General features: G+C 38.5%; 1 protein-coding gene across 1 annotated transcript in view; it reads right to left on the reverse strand.

The window, feature by feature from the left end:
* FHIT (fragile histidine triad) overlaps positions 1-20273 on the reverse strand; it is a 1585586-nt gene that overhangs the window by 366658 nt on the left and 1198655 nt on the right.

Consider the following 20273-nt stretch of genomic DNA (forward strand, 5'->3'; position numbering starts at 1 on the left):
AGTAGTTTTTTTTTTAACTGTTGGAAACTCTGCAGACCTTCAGAAAAGTACCATCTACCTCATCTGTAACCGAGAAATGTACCAGGAGTTAAGCAATTCACGAAAAGGTTATGTCAGACTGATTTCCAGGAAGCCAAGACATTTGAAGTGAAATCATTAGTATGTGGAAAGGGTTGTCTACTTATATAGATGAGAACTTCTTAATGCAGTCTCTAAGTTTATCAGAGTAAATATATCTGCATTATTAGTCTGAGGAAAATTGAAATGTTCTTGAGAGAAAGGGTCAGGATGTAATTAGTATAACCTACAGGTTATATATCAATATTTAATTTTTTTTTACAAGTGATCAATGCTATTTCTGCTACTTTGACTAGGATCCAATCCTTTAAATTAGTTTTAAAATAACACATATTGGTATTTGTTTAGCTCTCAAGTCCCACTGGGACAGAAAAGCTTCGAGTTGTTTCTTCTGTGAGTGTGTGTGTTGTGATTTTTTTTTTTCCCCTGGTAAGTTTTGTTTCTGTGTGCTTTGGTTGTTCTAAAAGAACACGCCACTACCTGGAACCCAAGCTGCCAAAGGGCAAAAAAATTCCAATAATTTATAGTCTAGTTTTGCCTGCATACAAAGTATCTTCATAACTGATGCTATTGGTTGAAATAAAATCCCAAGGGGAAAAGTGAGGGGTTTGTTGTGGAAGTCTGATTTCCATAGCAGAGAAGGAAAGGGGAAAAAAAGAAAAGAGGGGGAAAACTAATTAATTTTGCTCATAATAAGGAAATTCATGTCAATGGTAAACTAGGAAAAAGAACATTTGTTTAATCTGAGTTCATTTTTCAAGAGAGGAAGAGGGAAGCTTCAACCCACAGGGCATCTGATACTTAAAAAGATAATTATCCTTCTTTTGCTGTGTGGCTGTATTATCATGGGTCAATGAACCATTTAGAAATGAAGAATTTCCCTTCATTTACTTTGAGCAGATTGCTGGCTTCCCCTCCCAGGGATCTGGCTTTTCTTTGTTAAAAGGAATGTTCCTTCAAGTTCTAAACCCTCCCTATTCCTATCTTCCACTTCTAGGTGGGCTTTGGATTTCGCCAAATTGTAGCACCCTGAAGACCCCAATCAATGAAACAACCTAAATTCTTAGGCTGCGTTTCCATATAAAGCCTTGAAACCTTAAGGAAAGGATAGAGAAAGAGAAAGAGAAAAGAGAACAGGAGAGAGGAAGAGGAAAAAAGGATAAAGAAAAGAAAGAGAAGATGGGATAAAAAGAGAAAGGAGGAGACAGGCACGGAGAGGAGGATGGAGGGATGCAGAGAATGTGATATAGTCAAGCAAAAGCAGACGTGGGTTCGATTTCTGGTTTGTGTGATGCTGGACAGCTCATTTAATCTCCCAGTGTTGGAAGGAAGGAAGGAAGGAAATGAGTATTTATCATGAACCTATTTGCTACACATTGTGATAAACAATTTGCAAATATTACTTCTTTTTATTCTCCCAACAACCCTGTGGAGTAGGTGCTATTATTATCCCCATTTTACAGTTGGGGAAACTGAGGCAGACAGATGTTAAATGACTTGCCCAGGGTCACACAGCTAGTAAGGTTCTGAGGCTGGATTTGTACTCAGTTCTTCCTGACTCCAGATTCAACACTCTGTCCACTAGGATACCACTTAGCTGTCTCAGGAAAGTTTCTAAGGTTATAAATTTCAGTACACGTGCTGATCTGCATGGGGGAGGGAGCTTTCCTCACTAAGAGCTTTTCATACCAATGAAATCACAGGCCTCGCTCAAATACAACTATATAGATGAATATCTATCTCTATATCTTTAGAGAGAGAAAGCTACAGATATGGAGATCGGATCTCGCTAAAGGAATCATATTTTGAAAATGAGTCATTATTCTACTGATTTTATCTTAATTCCACCACTTCCATTTTCAGGGAAGACCCATGATATTTTGAATCCCTATGGCCTTTGTGAGTGGCTTAGTTTGGTAGCCATCAGACCTGATGGTCCAGGACAGCCTGTCCCTGCTAAGGCCCCTTCTTGTAAATAGAAACTTCTGTAAAAGTCTAAGATTCCCAGGACCTCAGTAGTCCAAACCTGACCGCTCCTTGACCCCATATTAGCTATTCACATAGCTCTTAGCTATAGTGTTTTCAGCTCTCGATAATATACTTGTAGAATACTAGTTTTGTTAATGGACTCCAGCATAGTCATAAACCCCAAGGGTTAACCTCCATTTCCCAGCAAACATCCCTCCACCTCTCCCTATTATTTTGTCTGTGTTCACTCTTTCCTAGATTGGCTTGCATGATATTCTTGAGGGTCTTCTCTTTTTTCTCTGACAGCTACTTCTCAGTCTACTTAGACAAATTCCTCCTACTCTTACTGTATGTGTACCTCAAGGTTCTCTGACCCTCTTTGACCCACTTCTCCTCTGGTCATGTCTTCTTGCCCCCAGCTTCAGCTAGGCAGCTACACAGCTATCCACTCAATTTATATAACCTCTCTTTCCCCAAAGCTTTAGTCCAGAGGTGGGAAACCTGTGGCCTCAGGGCCATATGTGGCCTTCTAGGTCCTTGGGTGCAGCCTTTTGACTGAGTCCAAGTTTTACAGAACAAATCATTTTATTCAGGGAATTTGTTCTATGATGTTTGGATTCAGTCAAAGGACCACACTTGAGGATCTAGGGGGGCCACCCGTGGCCTCAAGGTCACAGGTTCCCCACCCCTGCTCATCTCTGATTTCCAACTGCATACTGGGTACTCTAAAACCTTCTACTTAAGACTTCACAAGCAAAGGCTGAGGGACTTACGTTTGCTTTAGGTATTTGATAGAGATCTGAGGCAGCTGAGTAAACTCAAGTGACCAACTATACACAAACCAATCATTGCAAAGGGATTAGTGTGGGTCACAAGCACTAAATTAAGCAACATGCAAATAGGTGTTTGACATTTCATCAACCAAGAAGAGACAAAGGAAGAAATAAGAAAGAATTTCAGGTTGGGATTGGATTTAAGAGCAGTGGATAACAGCTGAGGTCAGCTAGTGTCCTTTTGCATTAGGCCTTTGGTTGGAATCTAGTCATTACAGGTCAAAAGACAGCTAAGTGAGCTAGTGATCCTATTGCAAGGAAAGGCAGGGAAACCCCACTTCAATAAAGCATCACTCGAGAGTCCATTGTGAGCAGCAGTGGAAATTTTGCCATGAGACTTAGCCAAAAGAACAAAAGAGAAATGAAGACCTTGCTTCCAAGGAACATGGAGGGCAAAGAAAATTTTTCAGAGGACTAAAAAGAATGTGTTATATTTGCAGCCCTGCTGGTGGTAAGCAACAGCTGTGTCTGGGCAGAAAGCATGCAAAGAACATCAGAAACATGGAGAAATAGCTTTCCATTCTCCAACTTCTCAGGGAGGTGAATTATTCCTGGAAATAATGGAAGAAGTGCTTTAATCAACAAGCACGCATTATATAAGCACCTCTATGCCAGGAATTATGCTAAGTGCAGGGAGATTGAATAAAATTTGAAACAGTCCCTGCCCTCAAGGAGCTTATATTCTTTCGAAGGAAAACTGAGGGAATGGACTGGATGGGCCAGATGGGAATCAAAATGTATGTCAGGAGGTCAGAAAGGAGAAGAATATGACACAGAAATGGAAGACTAGCCCTGAATATTTCTTTTATTTATAACAGGTATGAAGCTCTGCTTGTATACAGGACAGCTGAGACCTCTTGGGAGAAAGCAGCTCCTCTTCCTCCAAAGAGTGATGATATGGATGCAGAGATGCTCCCAGGAGACAGTTCATTCAATGTTGGCCAATAAAATACATGCTAATCTATAGCTTTGGATCTGGAAGGGCCCTCAGAGGTCATCTAGACTGGAGAGGTCAAACATTTGGGTAGGCTAGTACCAGATAAAAATGCAATTGGAAAATATTTTACAAAAGTCATTTTTTAAAAAATCAATGAAACATAGATGATAGTCATTTGTGGTTTCCTAACTCAATCTGTCTCCCCCAGGTTTCCCTGCATATGGATGAGTGCCCCTGGTTTCTCGTTGAATTTGACACCACTGATCTAAGCTAATACCCCTCATTTTGCAAATGAGCCAGCTAAAGCTAAGAGATATGAAGTGACCTCCCCAAGGTGACACGGGCAGAAAGTCCAGACCTGAACTCAATTCTTCTGCCTCAAAATCCATCACTTTTCCCAGTTACAGTTGGTGACTCATTACTGGGACGTCATAGTTTAACCTAACAGAAACAATAGAAGTAGATTGTTTTCCCAGGACCTTCTGAGATTTGTCAAACCTGATTGCCACTATACACCTTGTGATTCACCTAGAGACAAATGTTACCAGCAGAAAGAGCATAGAAGGTGTTGCTAAAGATTTGGGAATTCTGGGTAAAAAAGAAATGGACACCTTAGGAACCCAGGTGGTATTTTTTCAAATTAATATCATGCCAGAGAAAGTAGAGATATCAGAAAAGAGACAGGCATGAGAAGTGAATAGTTTCTTCAAAATCTGAGAACTGGATTTTGATTTCTAGACCATGGCTTAAAATTTAGGCATGATGGACTCTTGGCCAAGAATGGAGTATATCTAATGAGAGTCAGTATGAATATATTTGTCTGGATGCTTGTGAGACTGATCAAGAGGGTTTATTTTGAAAATTACAAGGGTGGGGTAGGGGGGAATGACTCCAATAACTCTGCCAGACTAGTTACTACGGAGAATAGTATGTACAGTGAAAGAATAAGCAAATCTAGCACAGAAGGTCAATGATTTGTGGGAGAAAATATGCCAAAAGAGTCAGAAATAAAACCTCTGGCTTTAAATGTCTAGATAAAGAAGCACAAGGTGTGGGAAATCAACAGAGTAAACTTTAAAAATCTTAATTCAAGGCAATAAATGTAACATTACAAATATTAGTGAGACATCATGGGACAAGATTCATGCCCAGAGAGTTAAAATAACAGTAGAACTAGCACTGTTTTTTTTTTAAATATAAAATCACAAAGAAATTCATCACCAAGAGGGGTAAACATATTGATGAGCATTGAAGACAGCCTCATATTATCTAAAAGCATTGCCAAAAAAAAGTGCCTGTGTATACTCTAGGGTAGATACAATTCAGAGACATTTATTAAAATATATGAAATATATAAACACAAAATATATAAAATTTAAAGACTGCCACAATTCAGTGAACTCCATGGTTTTCACCAGTCCCTACAAAAGTAAATTTCTTTAAGATGATATATCCCTGATGAAATATAACTGAATTTAATGTATAAATTCCATCAGACTTATAGGTCTTTTGAAATATATGGAAAAAAAACCAGACCTTTTCTTGGTCTTCATTGGTTCAGGGTTAACTCCTTTGATTAATAGAATCATACAATTAAGAGTTCCCTAAAACAATGGTGTCAAAATCAAATAAAATGGGGGTCACTAAACCATGCATAAGGATTCCCACAGGTGGCCTATTGACTTAAAAAATCATATATTAACATTATCTATGTTAGGTTGAATTTTTATTTATTTTGTTAAATATTCCCCAATTACATTTTAATCTTTAATCTGGTATGAGCTACACGTGGAAATGTTGTTTCAGGCACTATGGGACCACCTGTTTGACACCTCTGCCCTAAAAGGTCACAGATCATAGAAGCATAGGTCATAGTACCACAGATTTGGAGCTGGGCAGGACTGTGTCCAGACCCCTAATTTTACAGATGGGGAAACTGAAGTCCAGAAATCTTAAGGGATTTCTCCAACATCATGTAGGTGGTAAGTGAAAGTGGTGCGCTTTGAACCCCGGTCCTCCGTTAATTCAGTTCTTCAACCACTGCATTTTCGATGTAATAGATCTTACATCCATCTAGGTGAAGTGATTTGCCTAGCATCACACAGTTAATAATAAGCATTGCAAAGTGAATTCTCTAACTGCAAATTCAGTTTCTTTCCCACACTCCTTTCATGGCAAAAAGCTAGGCACCAAATAACAAAATCAACTGAAAGAGAAGTATTACATTTCATGTAGAGCGGGGAGCGACTTTCTGCCTGGGTTTGTAACTTTTTTTTTTTTTGGCTGCAGAAACTGTAATCCTAAAGACAGGGTCAAATTTTGTCCTGACTAGAGCGCAGAAACTTCCAGCTGATTTAAAAGGCAGCCGCTTAAAGACAGAGGAGGGCGTGTCCAACATGCCGACTTCAAACCAAACGTCTTCCCTAAGTTCTATAATTACAGCATGTCAGAGCTGAAAGGGGCCTCAGAAAATAGGCAAAACCCTTGATTTTACAGATGAGGAGGCTGACACTTGAGATGGAGGATGACTAGCCTAAGATTATGTACAGTCAGTCAGTGGCGATGATGGAATTCAAACTCCTAACTCCATACCAGTCAATTCCTATAACGCCGCGATACCAAAAACACTTAAGATTTGTTCACACAGAAAACAATGAAGAATAACCATGGCAGTGATTAGACACCCAGCACTGACAAGGCTGTGTACTTCCAAAGTAGCACAGAATCAGTATACAGAAGACACAGAAGGAGGTTTATCTTCTTTAGTATCTGACTTACAATTCTGAGACAGTCCTGATAGACCAAGTAGATATCATAAGCTTAGGGCTTAGTAGACGTTCTAGACCCAGTACATTGGACTGAAATTGCCATCTCCAAGGTCACCAACGATCTCCCAACTGTGAAATCCAGTGGTCTTTCCACAGCACACATTCTACTTGTCCTCTCTGCAGGTAACAGCAGTCTTGGCCAATCCCTTCTCTCGGCCATTCCATCCCAAAGACTTCTGTTACACTTTCCTTTCCTGGTTCCCCTTTCCTTTACAACTATTCCTCCTCAGTCATTAGATTTCTCCTGCTCACTGACCGTGGGCATCCTTCAAGGCTCTGTCATAGACTGTGCTCTCTTGTTTCTCTCTTGGAAGGCCTATCAGCTCCCACTGGTTCAGTTATCAGCTCTAGGTAAATAATGCCCAAATCTATGCAGGAGGTCCAAAAGTCTTGGTGCCATTTTAAGATATTAAGACTTAAAATGGTACCATAACTTTTGGGACACCCTGCATATCAGTCTATCTGCTGAATTCCAGTTCTAGAATATTAAATGCCTACTGGACATCTCCACCTTGATATGCCATAAAAATCTTTTCCCCAAACTTCTCTTTGAAAGCAGAGTCTCTAGTTTGCAACTTTGGAATCAACCTTTACTCTTCACTTTCCATCACAACCCACCTCCATTAAAAGGAAAAAAAAAGAAATATACATGATAACTTTATTGTATATTTAAAAGGAATAGCAAGTTGTATATAACACATTTGCAGTTTCATGTGCGATCATCTTCTTATTATACTATGTTATGGAAATGCTTGTTTTATTCCATAAATTTAAAATAAAATAAATATTAAAAAAGTAATCATTTGCCAAACCTCATTGAGCATACCTCCAAATTATTACTTATATTCATTCATCCTACCCATCACCTCTGTACTCATATAACTTCTCTAATTTGTGGTTGCTTCCCTTTGCATTCAGACCAGTACAATAGCCTAGTAACTGTTACCCTGATTCTAATCCTTCTCCTACCAAATCCACCCTTCATGTAGTCAACAAACTGATATTCCTGTAACAGAGATCTGACCATATCTTTCCCATGCTCAAAAATCTTTCATCTTTACAACCTCTAGGCTAAAATACTAAATGCTTATAGCCATTAAAGTCTTCCATGACATCACTCCCACATAATTCTTCCCGGCCCTCTCCACATTATGCCTCCTGCTCTCAGTCCCTTCATTCTCATCTCACACCCACCCGGCCTTCTCCACATTATGCCTCCTGCTCTCAGTCCCTTCATTCTCATCTCACACCCACCAGAAATTTGAAATATGCCCTGGATCACCTAGCTCCCATGGGTGAGTATTCACTTCATCATGCTTAGGGCCATGACTTCATATCACATTCTGGCTATCTCTTCACTAGGGCAATATGTGCGCCCCTCGCCCTTCTGAATACCCCTTTATTTGTTGTCTTTCCTCATTAGAATGTAAGCTCTGTGAGGACAGGGACTGTCTAGGGTGCTTATGTCTGTGCTTAGCATAATACCAGGCTCTTAAGAAATGCTCAGCATTTCTAAGTACTTAATTATCTATGTCTATTATTTACTTGCCTATCTAGTACCTTCCCACTCTTATTTTAATAACTTTCCAATCTTATTTTAATTACTTCCCTTCAACAACTCCCCATTCTAATTGAATAGGCCAGCTTGCCCTTCTTCTTACCAAACTTTCCACCTTGGTAAATCTCCCACCTCCCATTTCCCACATACATGGTCCTCTATGTCCTAAAAGTAACTCTTCCTTCACCTCCAAAACATACAATTCCTAGCTTTCTGAGAAGCACAACAAAGGTTCCACCTTCTATAAGCCCCAGGCCTTTTCTGTTCTCCCTGTCTGATGATGATCTTTTCAAAATTGCTTTGCGCTATTTAGTATACACTTTGTATCACCTGTGTCTGTGTTGTAGCCTTCTGGTTGAATACAAATTGTTTTTGTTTCGTTTCTTTGTCTCCCAAGAACCTAGCACGTTGCTGTTGTTCAGTCATTTCAGTCATGTCCAATTATCCATGACCTCATTTGGGGTTTTCTTGGCAGAGATACTAGAATGGCTTGCCATTTCCTTCTCCAGCTCATTTCACAGATGAGGAAACTGAGGCAAAAGGGGTTAAATGACTTGCCCAGGGTCACACAGCTGGTAAGAGTCTGAGGCCAGATTTGAACTCAAGAAAATGAGTCTTACTCACCTCAGGCCCAGCATTCTATCTACTGCACCATCTGTCTGTTCCTAGAACCTAGCACAATGCCTCACAAACAGTAGGTGCTTAGTAAATGCTTGTGGAATTGAAATTAATGATTAAAGAAGCTGTTTCTCTAATACTTCACATTAAGATGATTTCTGTTCATATTTGTGAAAATAACTACCCTTGGACAGATATTGAGTTGTTTTTTTCTTTTTTTGGCTAGGCAGTGGGGTTAAGTGACTTGCCCAGGGTCACACAGCTAGTAACTATCGTGTGTCTGAGGACAGATTTGAAATCAGGTCCTCCTGAATCCAGGGCCAGTGCTTTAATCACTTGAGTTGCTTTTGACACAAGAACTGGCTATCCCAAGGAGGTCATTGATAAGATGAGGTTGCCATATATACCAAGATATTTATGGCACCATTTTTTTTTTTTGTGATAGCCAAGAATTATAAACAAAGTCAATGTCCATCAAGCAGAGAATGGCCAACTTGTGGTAAATGAATATAATGGAATATTACTATGCTAGAAGGAATAATGAATAAAGAGAAACATGGGAAAATCTATGTGAAATGATACAGAGTAAATAATCAGAGCCAAGAAAACAATCTATACACTGACTACAACAAAATAAATGAAAAGGACCACAAAAAAGCCCGAATGTTGCAAAATTAAAAAGAACAAGCACACAAAAAATAATGTGAGAAGGCACCTTTATGCCACTCCTTTGCAGAAATGAGAGGCCTATAAATGTGGTGTATTACAGATATTTTCAGACTTTTTAGACCTATTGACCAGTGTTGTTTATTTTTTTCCCCTCTATATCTTTTCTTTTTCTTCAAAAATATTTCTTACATGAAGTGGCTGAGGGGAGGAAAAAGGAATACTTGGAAAATTATGGTGATATTAAAAAAAAGAAAGCAATCAAAATGTTTTTTTTTTAAGAAAAAAAGAGACTGATGCTCAATGGATATTCAGGTGGGTGCAAATTAAGAAGTGGTCAATTCAGAATAATGTTGACCATTTCAGAGTTTGCTTATTGATTATAATCATTGATATTAAAAAGGAGAAAAAAAATTGAGAGAATTCCCATTGGAAAACAGATTAATTATCCAAATATAAAATTGTGAAAGAGAAATGGATTGTAATTATCTTGATGAATAATTTTTAAAATAGCAAAACATTGCTCTAAAGACTGTTCAATCTGTCTTTGTATATTCTGTTCTATTCTTGGGACTTTAGGGAGAAAAGTTAGTAAGATAAATCAAATCATCCAAATATCAATGAATCTGATATTGGCACATGTGTATATGAATATGGAGTAAGGTCACATTAAACAGTAAAATTCAGAATTAAATCAAAAGCAAATCAATGCCAATCTCTTCTACAGATCTCTCTGCACTAGAATGATAAATATGAGTACTTTAAACTTACATTTCTGAGTTTTATAGCTTCAGTACAACCTATTATTTGTAAAAACCAAAGTTTTAACTCCTTGGCACTATTTAAAATAATTTTTGATGCCACATCAAAGATACACAACCTCCCCGAAATGGACAATGAAGGAGTTTTTTGTAAAGAAAATTCAATTTATTTGATTTAAATACAGTAGTTTTAGGGCTTTGAATCAAAGTTGATAGTACCTCATAAAAGTCATCTGTTACTCCCAATGCCGCAACTGAAATGAATTTTCAGACTAGGATTGCAAGAACAGTGCAGGACAAATATTAGGAAATGTAATATCGAAGCAGCATCCTGCTACTTTGGACCACACCTTTCTTCATTAGATATTAACATACCAATTTCAATAAATCAGGGAAAGGCTTTATGAGATATTCATCAAATCATGTCTGAATGGCATGAATATAATTTTAAGCAAATTTGATTTTCAGAATATGATAAATTCCAGAGCTGTGTGATTAAGATAATAACAGCACTTTGCACATGACTAGATTCCCTTTCTGCTGACAAGCTTAAGTATTTCACAAATAGTTATTATGGCTCTCTTTTTGTATTGGGAAATGCATCAGGGCAATGATGTGCTCTACCTGGGGTCACATAGAAACTAATTGAATCTTGTGGAAATAAGGCAGGTGAAATTCCTGTACAACCTGACTTAATACTAATTCAAACTAGGTTAGTAAAGATAGAATGTTCAAAGGAAAGATTATTCTTGATAGGTATAGGCAAGGAAACGACTTTCAAAGAAATAAGACATAAATGACTTGTAGCCTAGCTTTCTTTCTGACATTGCTTCTTCTGGTTGTTTGGCAGATTACTCAAAGTATTTACCAGAAGAAAGTGGTCTTGCTTAATTGTTCCCTGCCCCTAAGAGCCTTGGAAAGAAAAAAAAAATGAGTAAATTTTGTTGTTGTTGAGTCATTTCAGTCACGTCTGACATTTCATAACCCCATTTGGGTTTTTCTTGGAAAAGATACTGGAGTGGGTTGCCCTTTCCTTCTCTACCTCATTTTACAGATGAGGAAACTGAGGCAAATAGGGTTATTTAACCCTATTAAGTTATTTAACTTGCCCAGGGTCACACAGCTAATAATTGTCTAAGGCCATATTTGAACTTATGACCCCAAATGTTCAGATAAAACATTTTTTAAAGTCAATCTTATGGAACTCTTCAAGCATCAGGAAATTTGAAATCAGGTCATCTACATGACTGACTGAATCTTTAGCTTTTGATTTGGACTTGTGGCAGGCTGTAAACATGATGTACAGTGAAGTGCTTATACTACATAGTAAGTGGAAGGGCTGTTTTAGTTGAACAAAGATGCTCATGAATAAATGTCTTCATGCAGTACAGATTTACAAAAAGAATCTGATAAAAATGCATTTGGTAGGAATTTGTTTTTTCTCTGACAAGAGAAAAGCACTTCAGGACCATGCAATATGTTTCTGAATCATCATTGTTCACATCTGTTGTCATTGTACGGCTCCATAATGTAATGAAAGGCATGTTACTGAATATAACTGCAGTAATTGGTGTTGCCCTTTCTTGCTTTAAAGCGTCTTGGTGTGGTGGATAGAGATCTGGACTTGGAATTAGGAAGAGCAGGGTTTAAATAATGCTTCCAATAATCATTGGGTGCCCCTAAGTAAGTCCCTTATGATGTGTCTGCCTTGGGCCAGCTAGGTAGCGCAATAGGTAGTGCCTAGCCAAAAGCAAAAACAAACAACCACAAAACCCAATAATATCATCGATTGATTGATAAAATAAATAATGACAAAAGGCTACCGTGAATATAGCAATGCTCAAATGAATTTGTAGAGTCTTTCCCAGGGCAATAAGATCATAGAACTAGAACTTAAAAGAACCTCCAACGCCATCTAGGTCAACTTCTTCATTTTAGATATAAGCAAATTGAGGCAAAGTGGGGTTTGGTGACTTGCCCAAGGTCATACAGATAGTAGGCAACAGAACCAAGCTTATTTCATTCATCCTAATGGTACCCTCATCCATTCGAAAACCCTATTGTATAGAACACTGGAGCTCAAGTAAAGAAGACTTGAGTTCAAAATCTTCCTCAGACACTTACTAGCTGTGTGATGCTGGGCAAGTCACTCAACCTCTGCTTTAATCAGTTTCCTATTTAATAACGAAATATTATATTATATTCACAATATAATATAATATAATAGCATAATATAATTATTATCTAATATGGCACTAAATATGGGGACCATAATAGTATCTACACCCCAGAGTTGTTGTGAGGGTCAAATGAAATAATATTTGTAAAATGCTTTGCAAACTTTAAAGTTTTATAAAAATGCTAGCTACTATTGTTATCATCATCATCATTATTAATGCTAATATTGTTGCTTAAGAAAGATCAAAAAGACAATGCTTGGTGTTCACAGAGATGTGTGGGTCCCTGGCAATAATTCTCCAGGCCTCCTGGTTGGTTAGTACTACTTAAGATCATAATGAGTTTGAAGGATCTTGCTATAAGAATGAGACAAAACATACTTGGGGACTGATCAAAACACTCAAAGATTATTTTTCAATCACTCTTTCGGCAGTGTGTGTACTTTGAAGACTATAAGGATCATTTCAACAACTTAGAGAAGAGTTTTTTCAGATGGCATCGATCAGAAAGCAATACTGAAGATCTGGAAGTTGTGAGAAACAAACTTTCTTCTGAATCTTTTCAAAGTCATTTAACAATACTCTACTGTGGATATTTCTTTTCTAACGCTTCAGACTGTGAAATGTGAATATTATAGCTGTTTCCATGAGGTGATCAGACTGAATCGCAATCCTAAATTATAAATTAAGACAATGAGAGAGTAAGAAGATGAAGGATCAACCAAAAGTTGATTGGCTTTTTCAAAAGCTGCAGTTGTTTAAAACACAGAAAACAATCACAGATTTGGATTTACATGATCATTTCATCCAACCCTCTACCTTCATTTTATAGATGAGGAAATTGTAGCTGAAAAACTTTATTTCTTGGCGGGGGGGCGGGGAGTGAGTGACTTAGCATTTTGTTTTTAATTGAATCTTAATTATTTAAATTAATATTTATTTTCTTTCCTTCCTATTCCTCCCACTGAACAATGCAAATAGGAAGTATGAGATCGAAGGAATGAGAGAAGAGTGAGAAAGAAAGAAAGACAGAGAGAAAGAAAAGAACTTGGAAAGAAAAAAAAAAGAAAGGGAGGGAAGAAGGGAGGAAGGGAGGGAGGGAAGGAGAAAACAGCAAATACACATAATCAATTAAAGCAATTACCTCATTGGCCAGAGACATTGTTTCTTGCTTCAGGTCACCTTTAAGCTAAGTAGCAAAGGCAATATTTGAACCCTGAACATCTGACTTCAGAATGAGCACTCTCTCTCCTGTGGCATAATGCCACCTATCGAGGGAATAGGTGAAAAATGAGAGCAGAATTTTAACGCACAAATGTTTCTGTCCTTTGAATAATTTCATCAAAGCTTTGTTCCCATTGGGCAGTAGGGCATAGCGTCTAGAAGACTGGATGGGAAGCCAGACAGGTCTGGTTCCTAATTCCACCTCAGACTCTCCCAAACTACACGATCCCACGCAAGTCCCTTTCCATCTCTGCCCCTCAGTTTCCCTTCATACAAAATGAAGAGGCTGGATTTGGTTGCCTCCAAGGTCATTGCCAGCTCCAAAAGCTTTGATCATGACAATCTGGTAAAGAGTTGTTCTAACAGGGCCACACCTCCACACCCATTAAATCATTTTCTTCCCCATTCTCTACTTTATTGTAAAGAAATAATAGAGGAAGGCTGCTTTGTGATTGCTTGATTGATTGAGTGTACAGCTAGTGCACTGGGCCAAATAAGTGATGAGACCGAGGGCCCTTTTTGGCTTGGTCAGGATGGAAGCCTGCAGTAAATATAACATACAGCTCCTTAAGGACAGGAATAACATACTACATGTAATACTGTCCCTAGAGCTATGCAGTATACAGAGTAAACATTTTTGTTGAAAGATTCAAGTATGTTTGTTGAAAGACTAAATGAATGAAATCTCTGGATTTTTATTCCAGAAAAACTCTTTCAAATCCATGTTAGAATTCTCCCAGTAGAATCTCTCAGCCCCCCAAATTGGAATGGAGATTTTTAATGCCCCTTTAGGACATATTTTGATATTAACATAATACATAGCTCTAACCTAAACAATCCGCTAAAGAAACTTCACTGGTTCCCCATTGTCTCTAGAATCTTCTGTTGGGCATTGAAGGCCATTCATGACCACAACCTACCTTTCTAGTCAGCTTTCATATTACTGCTCCCCTACACTTTTCATTCCAGTCCAACTGACAGATTTTTTTCTTCCCCACATTTAATGTCCCATCTCCAACTGCCATTCTTTTGTTCAAGTTGTCCCCAATTCTTTGACCACTCCTCCTCCTCCTAACCTCTGTCTTTGAAATCCCTAGATGCCTTCAAGGTTCAATTGAAGTGCCGTCTCTTACATTTGGCCTGTCCTGTTAGCCTTCCACCTCACCCTTCGATCACTTTGTATAAAATAAAGGGAGCAAGTAGGCACAACAGTGGATAAAGCGGAGTGCTTGGAGTCAGGAAGACCTGAGTTCAAATCTAGCCTCAGACACTCGCTAGTTGTATGACTTTGGGCAAGTCACCTAAACTCCTTCTGCCTCAGTTTCTCCAACTGTAAAATGGAAATAATAATAGATAGCACCCACCTCACAGGGATGTTGTGAGGATCAAATGAGATAATAATCGTAAAAGCACTTAGCATAGTGCCTGGCACATAGCAGTTGCCAGTTATTATTATTATTTTTATCATTTTGTATTTACTTTGAATAGATTATATAGTTCCTCATTTGCATTCATGCTGTTTCTTTTTTAAGTTAATTTTTTTCTCAATCAACAAGAGACCTTGTCTTCCTTCCCTCACTCCTCTCCATTGAGAAAGAAATAATCACAAAACCTTTATTACAAACATGTATATTCAAACAAAACACATTTCCACATAGGCCACGTCCAAAAAGAATCATACATGGAGTTCCAACTGAGTAGAAAAGAATAAGGTTTTGAGGGCAGGAATAGCTTTCAGTCTTGTCATGGGCCAGCTAGGCCTGGAGTCAGGAAGACCTGAATTCAAATCTAGCCTCAGCTGTGTGATCCTGGGCAAGTCACTTAACCTCTGTTTGTCTCAGTTTCCTCACCTGTAAAATGGGGCTAATAATAGCACCTATCTCCCAGCATTGTTGCGAAGATTAAACAAAATAATAATTGTAAAGAGTGTAGAACAGTGCCTGGCACGAACGTTAGTTATTATTACTGTCAAAAATGCCAAAAATACAAAAGTAGGTACAAAGTTTGTTCTTCGTTTCTTTCGGTTGTGCCAGACTCTTTGTGAAGCCACTTGGGGATTTCCGTTTGTTTGTTTGTTTTTGGTTTTTTTTGTTTTTATTTTTTTTAGTTGGGCAATGGGGATTAAGTGACTTGCCCAGGGTCACACAGCTAGTTAAGTGCTATGCGTCTGAGGCCAGATTTGAACTCAGGTCCTCCTGAATCCAGGGCCAGTGCTCTATCTACTGCGCTACCTAGCTGCCCCCCATTTGGGGATTTCTTGGCAAAGATACTGGAGAGATTTGCCATTTCCTTCTCTAACTCATTTGACAGAAGAGGAAACTGAGGCAAACAGGGTTAAGTGATTTACTCAGGATCACCCAGCTAGTAAGTGTCCGAGGCCAATTTGAAATCAGGTCTTCCTATTTCCAGGCCTGGTGCTCTATCCACGGAACCACCTAGCTGCCCACAGATGCAAAGAAGGAATTTAATAAATTATTGTAGAATAGGATAGTATAGAAAAAACCTTTTGTGTGAACAACAAAAGAGTATTTCCTTGGTACGTATGAACTCCCAGTGCAAAGTAAAGTGGTGCATAACAATAATATCTCATATTTATGTAACATATTAAAGAAAATTCAACATGAATCTCATCGTTCCAGCTGGACAATAACCCTGTGAGGTAGCTAGTACAGGTATTTTCTATCCACAGTCTAAGGATGAGGAAAGTGAGGCTCAGAACATTGAAATCATTTGCCCAAAGTCACACCAAGTGGCAGATTCTGTGATTAGATTTAGCGTTCTACCTACTACACAAGGCCATCTCCACAACATCCCAAATGAACTCACAAACTAACAACAATGATTTGTTATGAAACCCCAACCAGAGGACACATAAACTTGGTACTGAGGTGGAGTGAACAGAGAGAGCCCTGCTTCTGAAGCAGGAAGACCTGAGTTCAAGTATTGCCTCTGATTCTCATTGGCTTTGTGATCCTGGGCAAGGCACCTAACCTATCAGTGCCCCAGGTGACTCTCAATTATAAATTGCACAATATTTGCTGATCTGGATTGTCCAAGGGAGTTTCTTACCAGACATTCCATGTACCAAGAAAATCAGAAATCTGCATCAAATAATTCCATTAAATTAAGTTAAAATGATATGAGAGAAAAAAAGAGAGAAATCTGAGACACTCTGATTACCTTTCACACCTCAAGTTTCCTGTGTGACCTAAAGTTTAGACACTTAAGAACACCTTTAGGAAAACGCATAATTTGAATTACATGATTTTACAAAGTAAGACAATATGAAAAATAGAATGAAGAGCTTAGTAAATTATTATTGACAAAGGGCAATGATAAACAAAAGAGTCAATGTTCTGCTCCGTTTTTTTTTCAAAGACTATTTCTGAAGAGGGGGAAAATAATAATTTACTGGTTATAACTGAATAATGTGCAGCAACTCAAGAGAATAAACTCTCGGTAGGAAGGACAGAAACAAAGCCTTTTTTTAATGATAAAAGAAGGAAATCATTTTAACCTGATTCTGCAGTGATCATTTTAACACATGTCTCTTACCACAAAAGGCAGCTGGACCCATAAAGATGATTATGAGATTCAGAATTAAAGAATAGGTCAAATCATTTTCAACAATAAAAATGCAAAAAAAAAGTTCCAAACGGCGAGAGAGAACTCACAGTGGCCAATGATTTCAACATATTTCCTAAGTAGAAAGCAGAAGACAATTTGATGTCACTCTGGTTCCTTCCATAATAGAACAAGCTAATCAGGTTTACTCAAAAGAAACAAAAAACAAAAACAAAAAAAAAACCAAGCACAATTCATAAAAATTTCAGAGATAAGCTGAATTTTCTAGAGTGTCAAAAATCACACTTTCCCAGGAAGAATGTGATTTGTATGCAAATAAGGTTCAGCATTTTTTATGAAACCTCCAAGGATTGTAAACTTGGAAAGTTTGGCTCTTTAAATTTGCTTAACTTTTCTACTCATAAAATAGACTGCCAGTGGCTGAACTAGGTGGAATTTCTTTTTGGTATTTACTGTCTGCTATACACAGGAGAGAGAAAACTGCTGGACTCACAAATAAGAAACCAACAGGGGGAGTATTTGGCAATCTACCCAATAAGCCGACAATAGGCTGGGAGCTGGGCAGAGAGAAAGCCTCTGAATCAGGAAGATCGGAGTTCAGATTCTATCTCTGATACAAACCAGATGAGTGAGATCGCAACCTCTTAGTACCCTCCTCCACACACACAGACACATCTTTACAACACTAAGAGATTCTGCAGTCGCTCCTCTCCATCAGTGGAATGGAGATGAAAATGGAGCTCTGGATCCTCCCCCCAACGGCCAGTTGGAATTGTCAATGTAGCTTCCACACAGAACACGGACTGGGATTCGCCACAAAGCCCTTCTCCTCCCAACTGACTCAAGGCTAGCTTCAGGGATTCTGAACATGGATACAAAGCCCACGACAGAGTCGGGCAGTGCAATGGGTGTGTGATGATTCCCCAGCGCCATCTAACTAATGATTTCATGTCAGTCGCCATGTTTCTCCCATGCAATCTGCTGAATCATTAAGCAATAAAATTAATTCAAAAATTAACTTTCATCGTATAAATAGGTTTTGCACATTTTTCCCCTTCAGGAATAAGGAAAGATGTGAGAACGAACCTGTAATATAGAATATCTGTATGCAGCTGCTGCCTCTGCCTTTTTTTTCTCCCAAGTGGTTTGGGTGGGGAAGAGGATGGAGAATGAAAGGAATAGAAAAGGAGAGGCCGGGATAAGTACCTTGATGCTTACTCCATGGATGACCTTGAGCGAGTGACTGAACCTCCCTGGGTCTCAGTTTCCACATCTATACAATAACAGAGGAGTGTACTAGGTGGCCTCAGAGGTCCCTTACAGATCTAGCTCTCTGAGCTGGTGATCTTGTGAATTATAGACAGCTGATGGCACAGTGGGTAGAGCACAAAGCCTGAGGTCAGGAACGCTTGAGCTCAAATCAAGCCTCAGGCACTCGCTAGCTGTGTAAGTAACCCTGAGCAAGTCGCTTAAACTCTGTTTGCCTCAGTTTCTTCAATTGTAAAATGGACATAATAATAATAATACCTACCTCCCAGGTTGTTGTGAGGATTATATGAAATAATATGTGAATTGCTTAACCAAATGCCTAGCTCATAACAGGTAATAAATGCTAGTTCTCTCCTCACTTTTCTAAATGTCAAAACACAGATTAAAAAAAATGAAGTTTCAAAACTTAGTTTTCCTCCATGAAACTGATCTATTTCAGCCAAAAGCAATTTTTCCCTTCTCTGAATTAATAGTATTTTTATTCCTTCTTGCCCTCCCGCCTAGGTGCTGGTCGAATATCATGAGAAAGGCAGTTTTATCTGAGTTCACAATCTAAAACTTCAGCTGTTAAATGATGAGAACATCTCCTTCAATGATGAAGACAAACTCTATCTAGACTTTCTCACACCGTATAACTCTTGGTCACAAAGCTCATGAATGTTCTGCAGAGTGTCCAGTACATCATAGTAAATCATAGTTATTTTGGTAACTTTCATTTTTTTCCTTATCAGATGGTAAATACCATGAAAATAGCCTTCCCTTTATTCTTCTCCTCTCCTTCATCCTTTTCTTCCTTCTCCATTGTGCCCTTTCCCCTCTCTCTCTCCATTCCTTCCACCAATATTTCTCCCATCTCTCTCACCCTTATCATTCCCACTACCACCATGCTAGTTCCAGTTTTCTCTCGCTCTTAATCAGCTTCTTGCCATCTCTCCCATCTCTTCCCCCTCTATTCAGCCAGCATACCCTCACTAGGTTCATCTCCCTGGTGCACAGAGAACAAAATATCACTCCTCTACTCAAAACCCTACTATGGCTCCCCCTGATTAGTATACAAAGAACAAATTCCTTACCATAGAACTTAAGGATCTCTACAATTTGGGCTCAATCTACCTTGCCAATGCCTTACTCACTGTTCCCTCTCAATGACTCCATATTGAAGTTACTGGTCAGCCTCTAAGTATGACCCATGATGTTCTATCTCACGCCTTGCTCACATGCATCCTTATACCTCGAACACCCATTTCCTCTCCATTTCTGCCCATTGATATCCTACCTATCTTAAAAACGCAACTCAAATGTTTTCTTCTTAATATTGTATTTGTCCATTTCTAGAGCCTGAGGTGATGTCTTCCTTATGTGATCACGAAAAAGAGCCCTAGCGTTCTTAGGTATGAATGCTGGTTATGATGCTTACTTCATGTTTGACCCAGGGCAAGTCATTTTTACTTTCCTTATCTCTATGCTTCCATCACAGTTGAACTAGATTTCTAATGTTCTGTCCAGCTCTAAAATTTCGAACTTCTAATATTTTGATTTGTAGTTTATTCAACCACGGATATCATTATCTCCCCTACTAGATTGTAACAAATGGGTTATCACGAAAAAGAGTTATTCTCCAGACATTTTGTTTTTGTTGTTCCATAGTTTCAATTGTGTCCAACTTTTTGTGACTCCATTTGGGGTTTTCTTGGGAAAGATACTGGAATAATTTGCCATTTCCTTCTCCAGCTCATTTTACAGATGAGGAAACTGAGGCAAATAGGGTTAA

Source organism: Vombatus ursinus, unplaced genomic scaffold, assembly GCF_900497805.2.
Source record: "Vombatus ursinus unplaced genomic scaffold, bare-nosed wombat genome assembly UNPS02014773.1, whole genome shotgun sequence".
Classification (NCBI taxonomy): Eukaryota; Metazoa; Chordata; class Mammalia; order Diprotodontia; family Vombatidae; genus Vombatus; species Vombatus ursinus.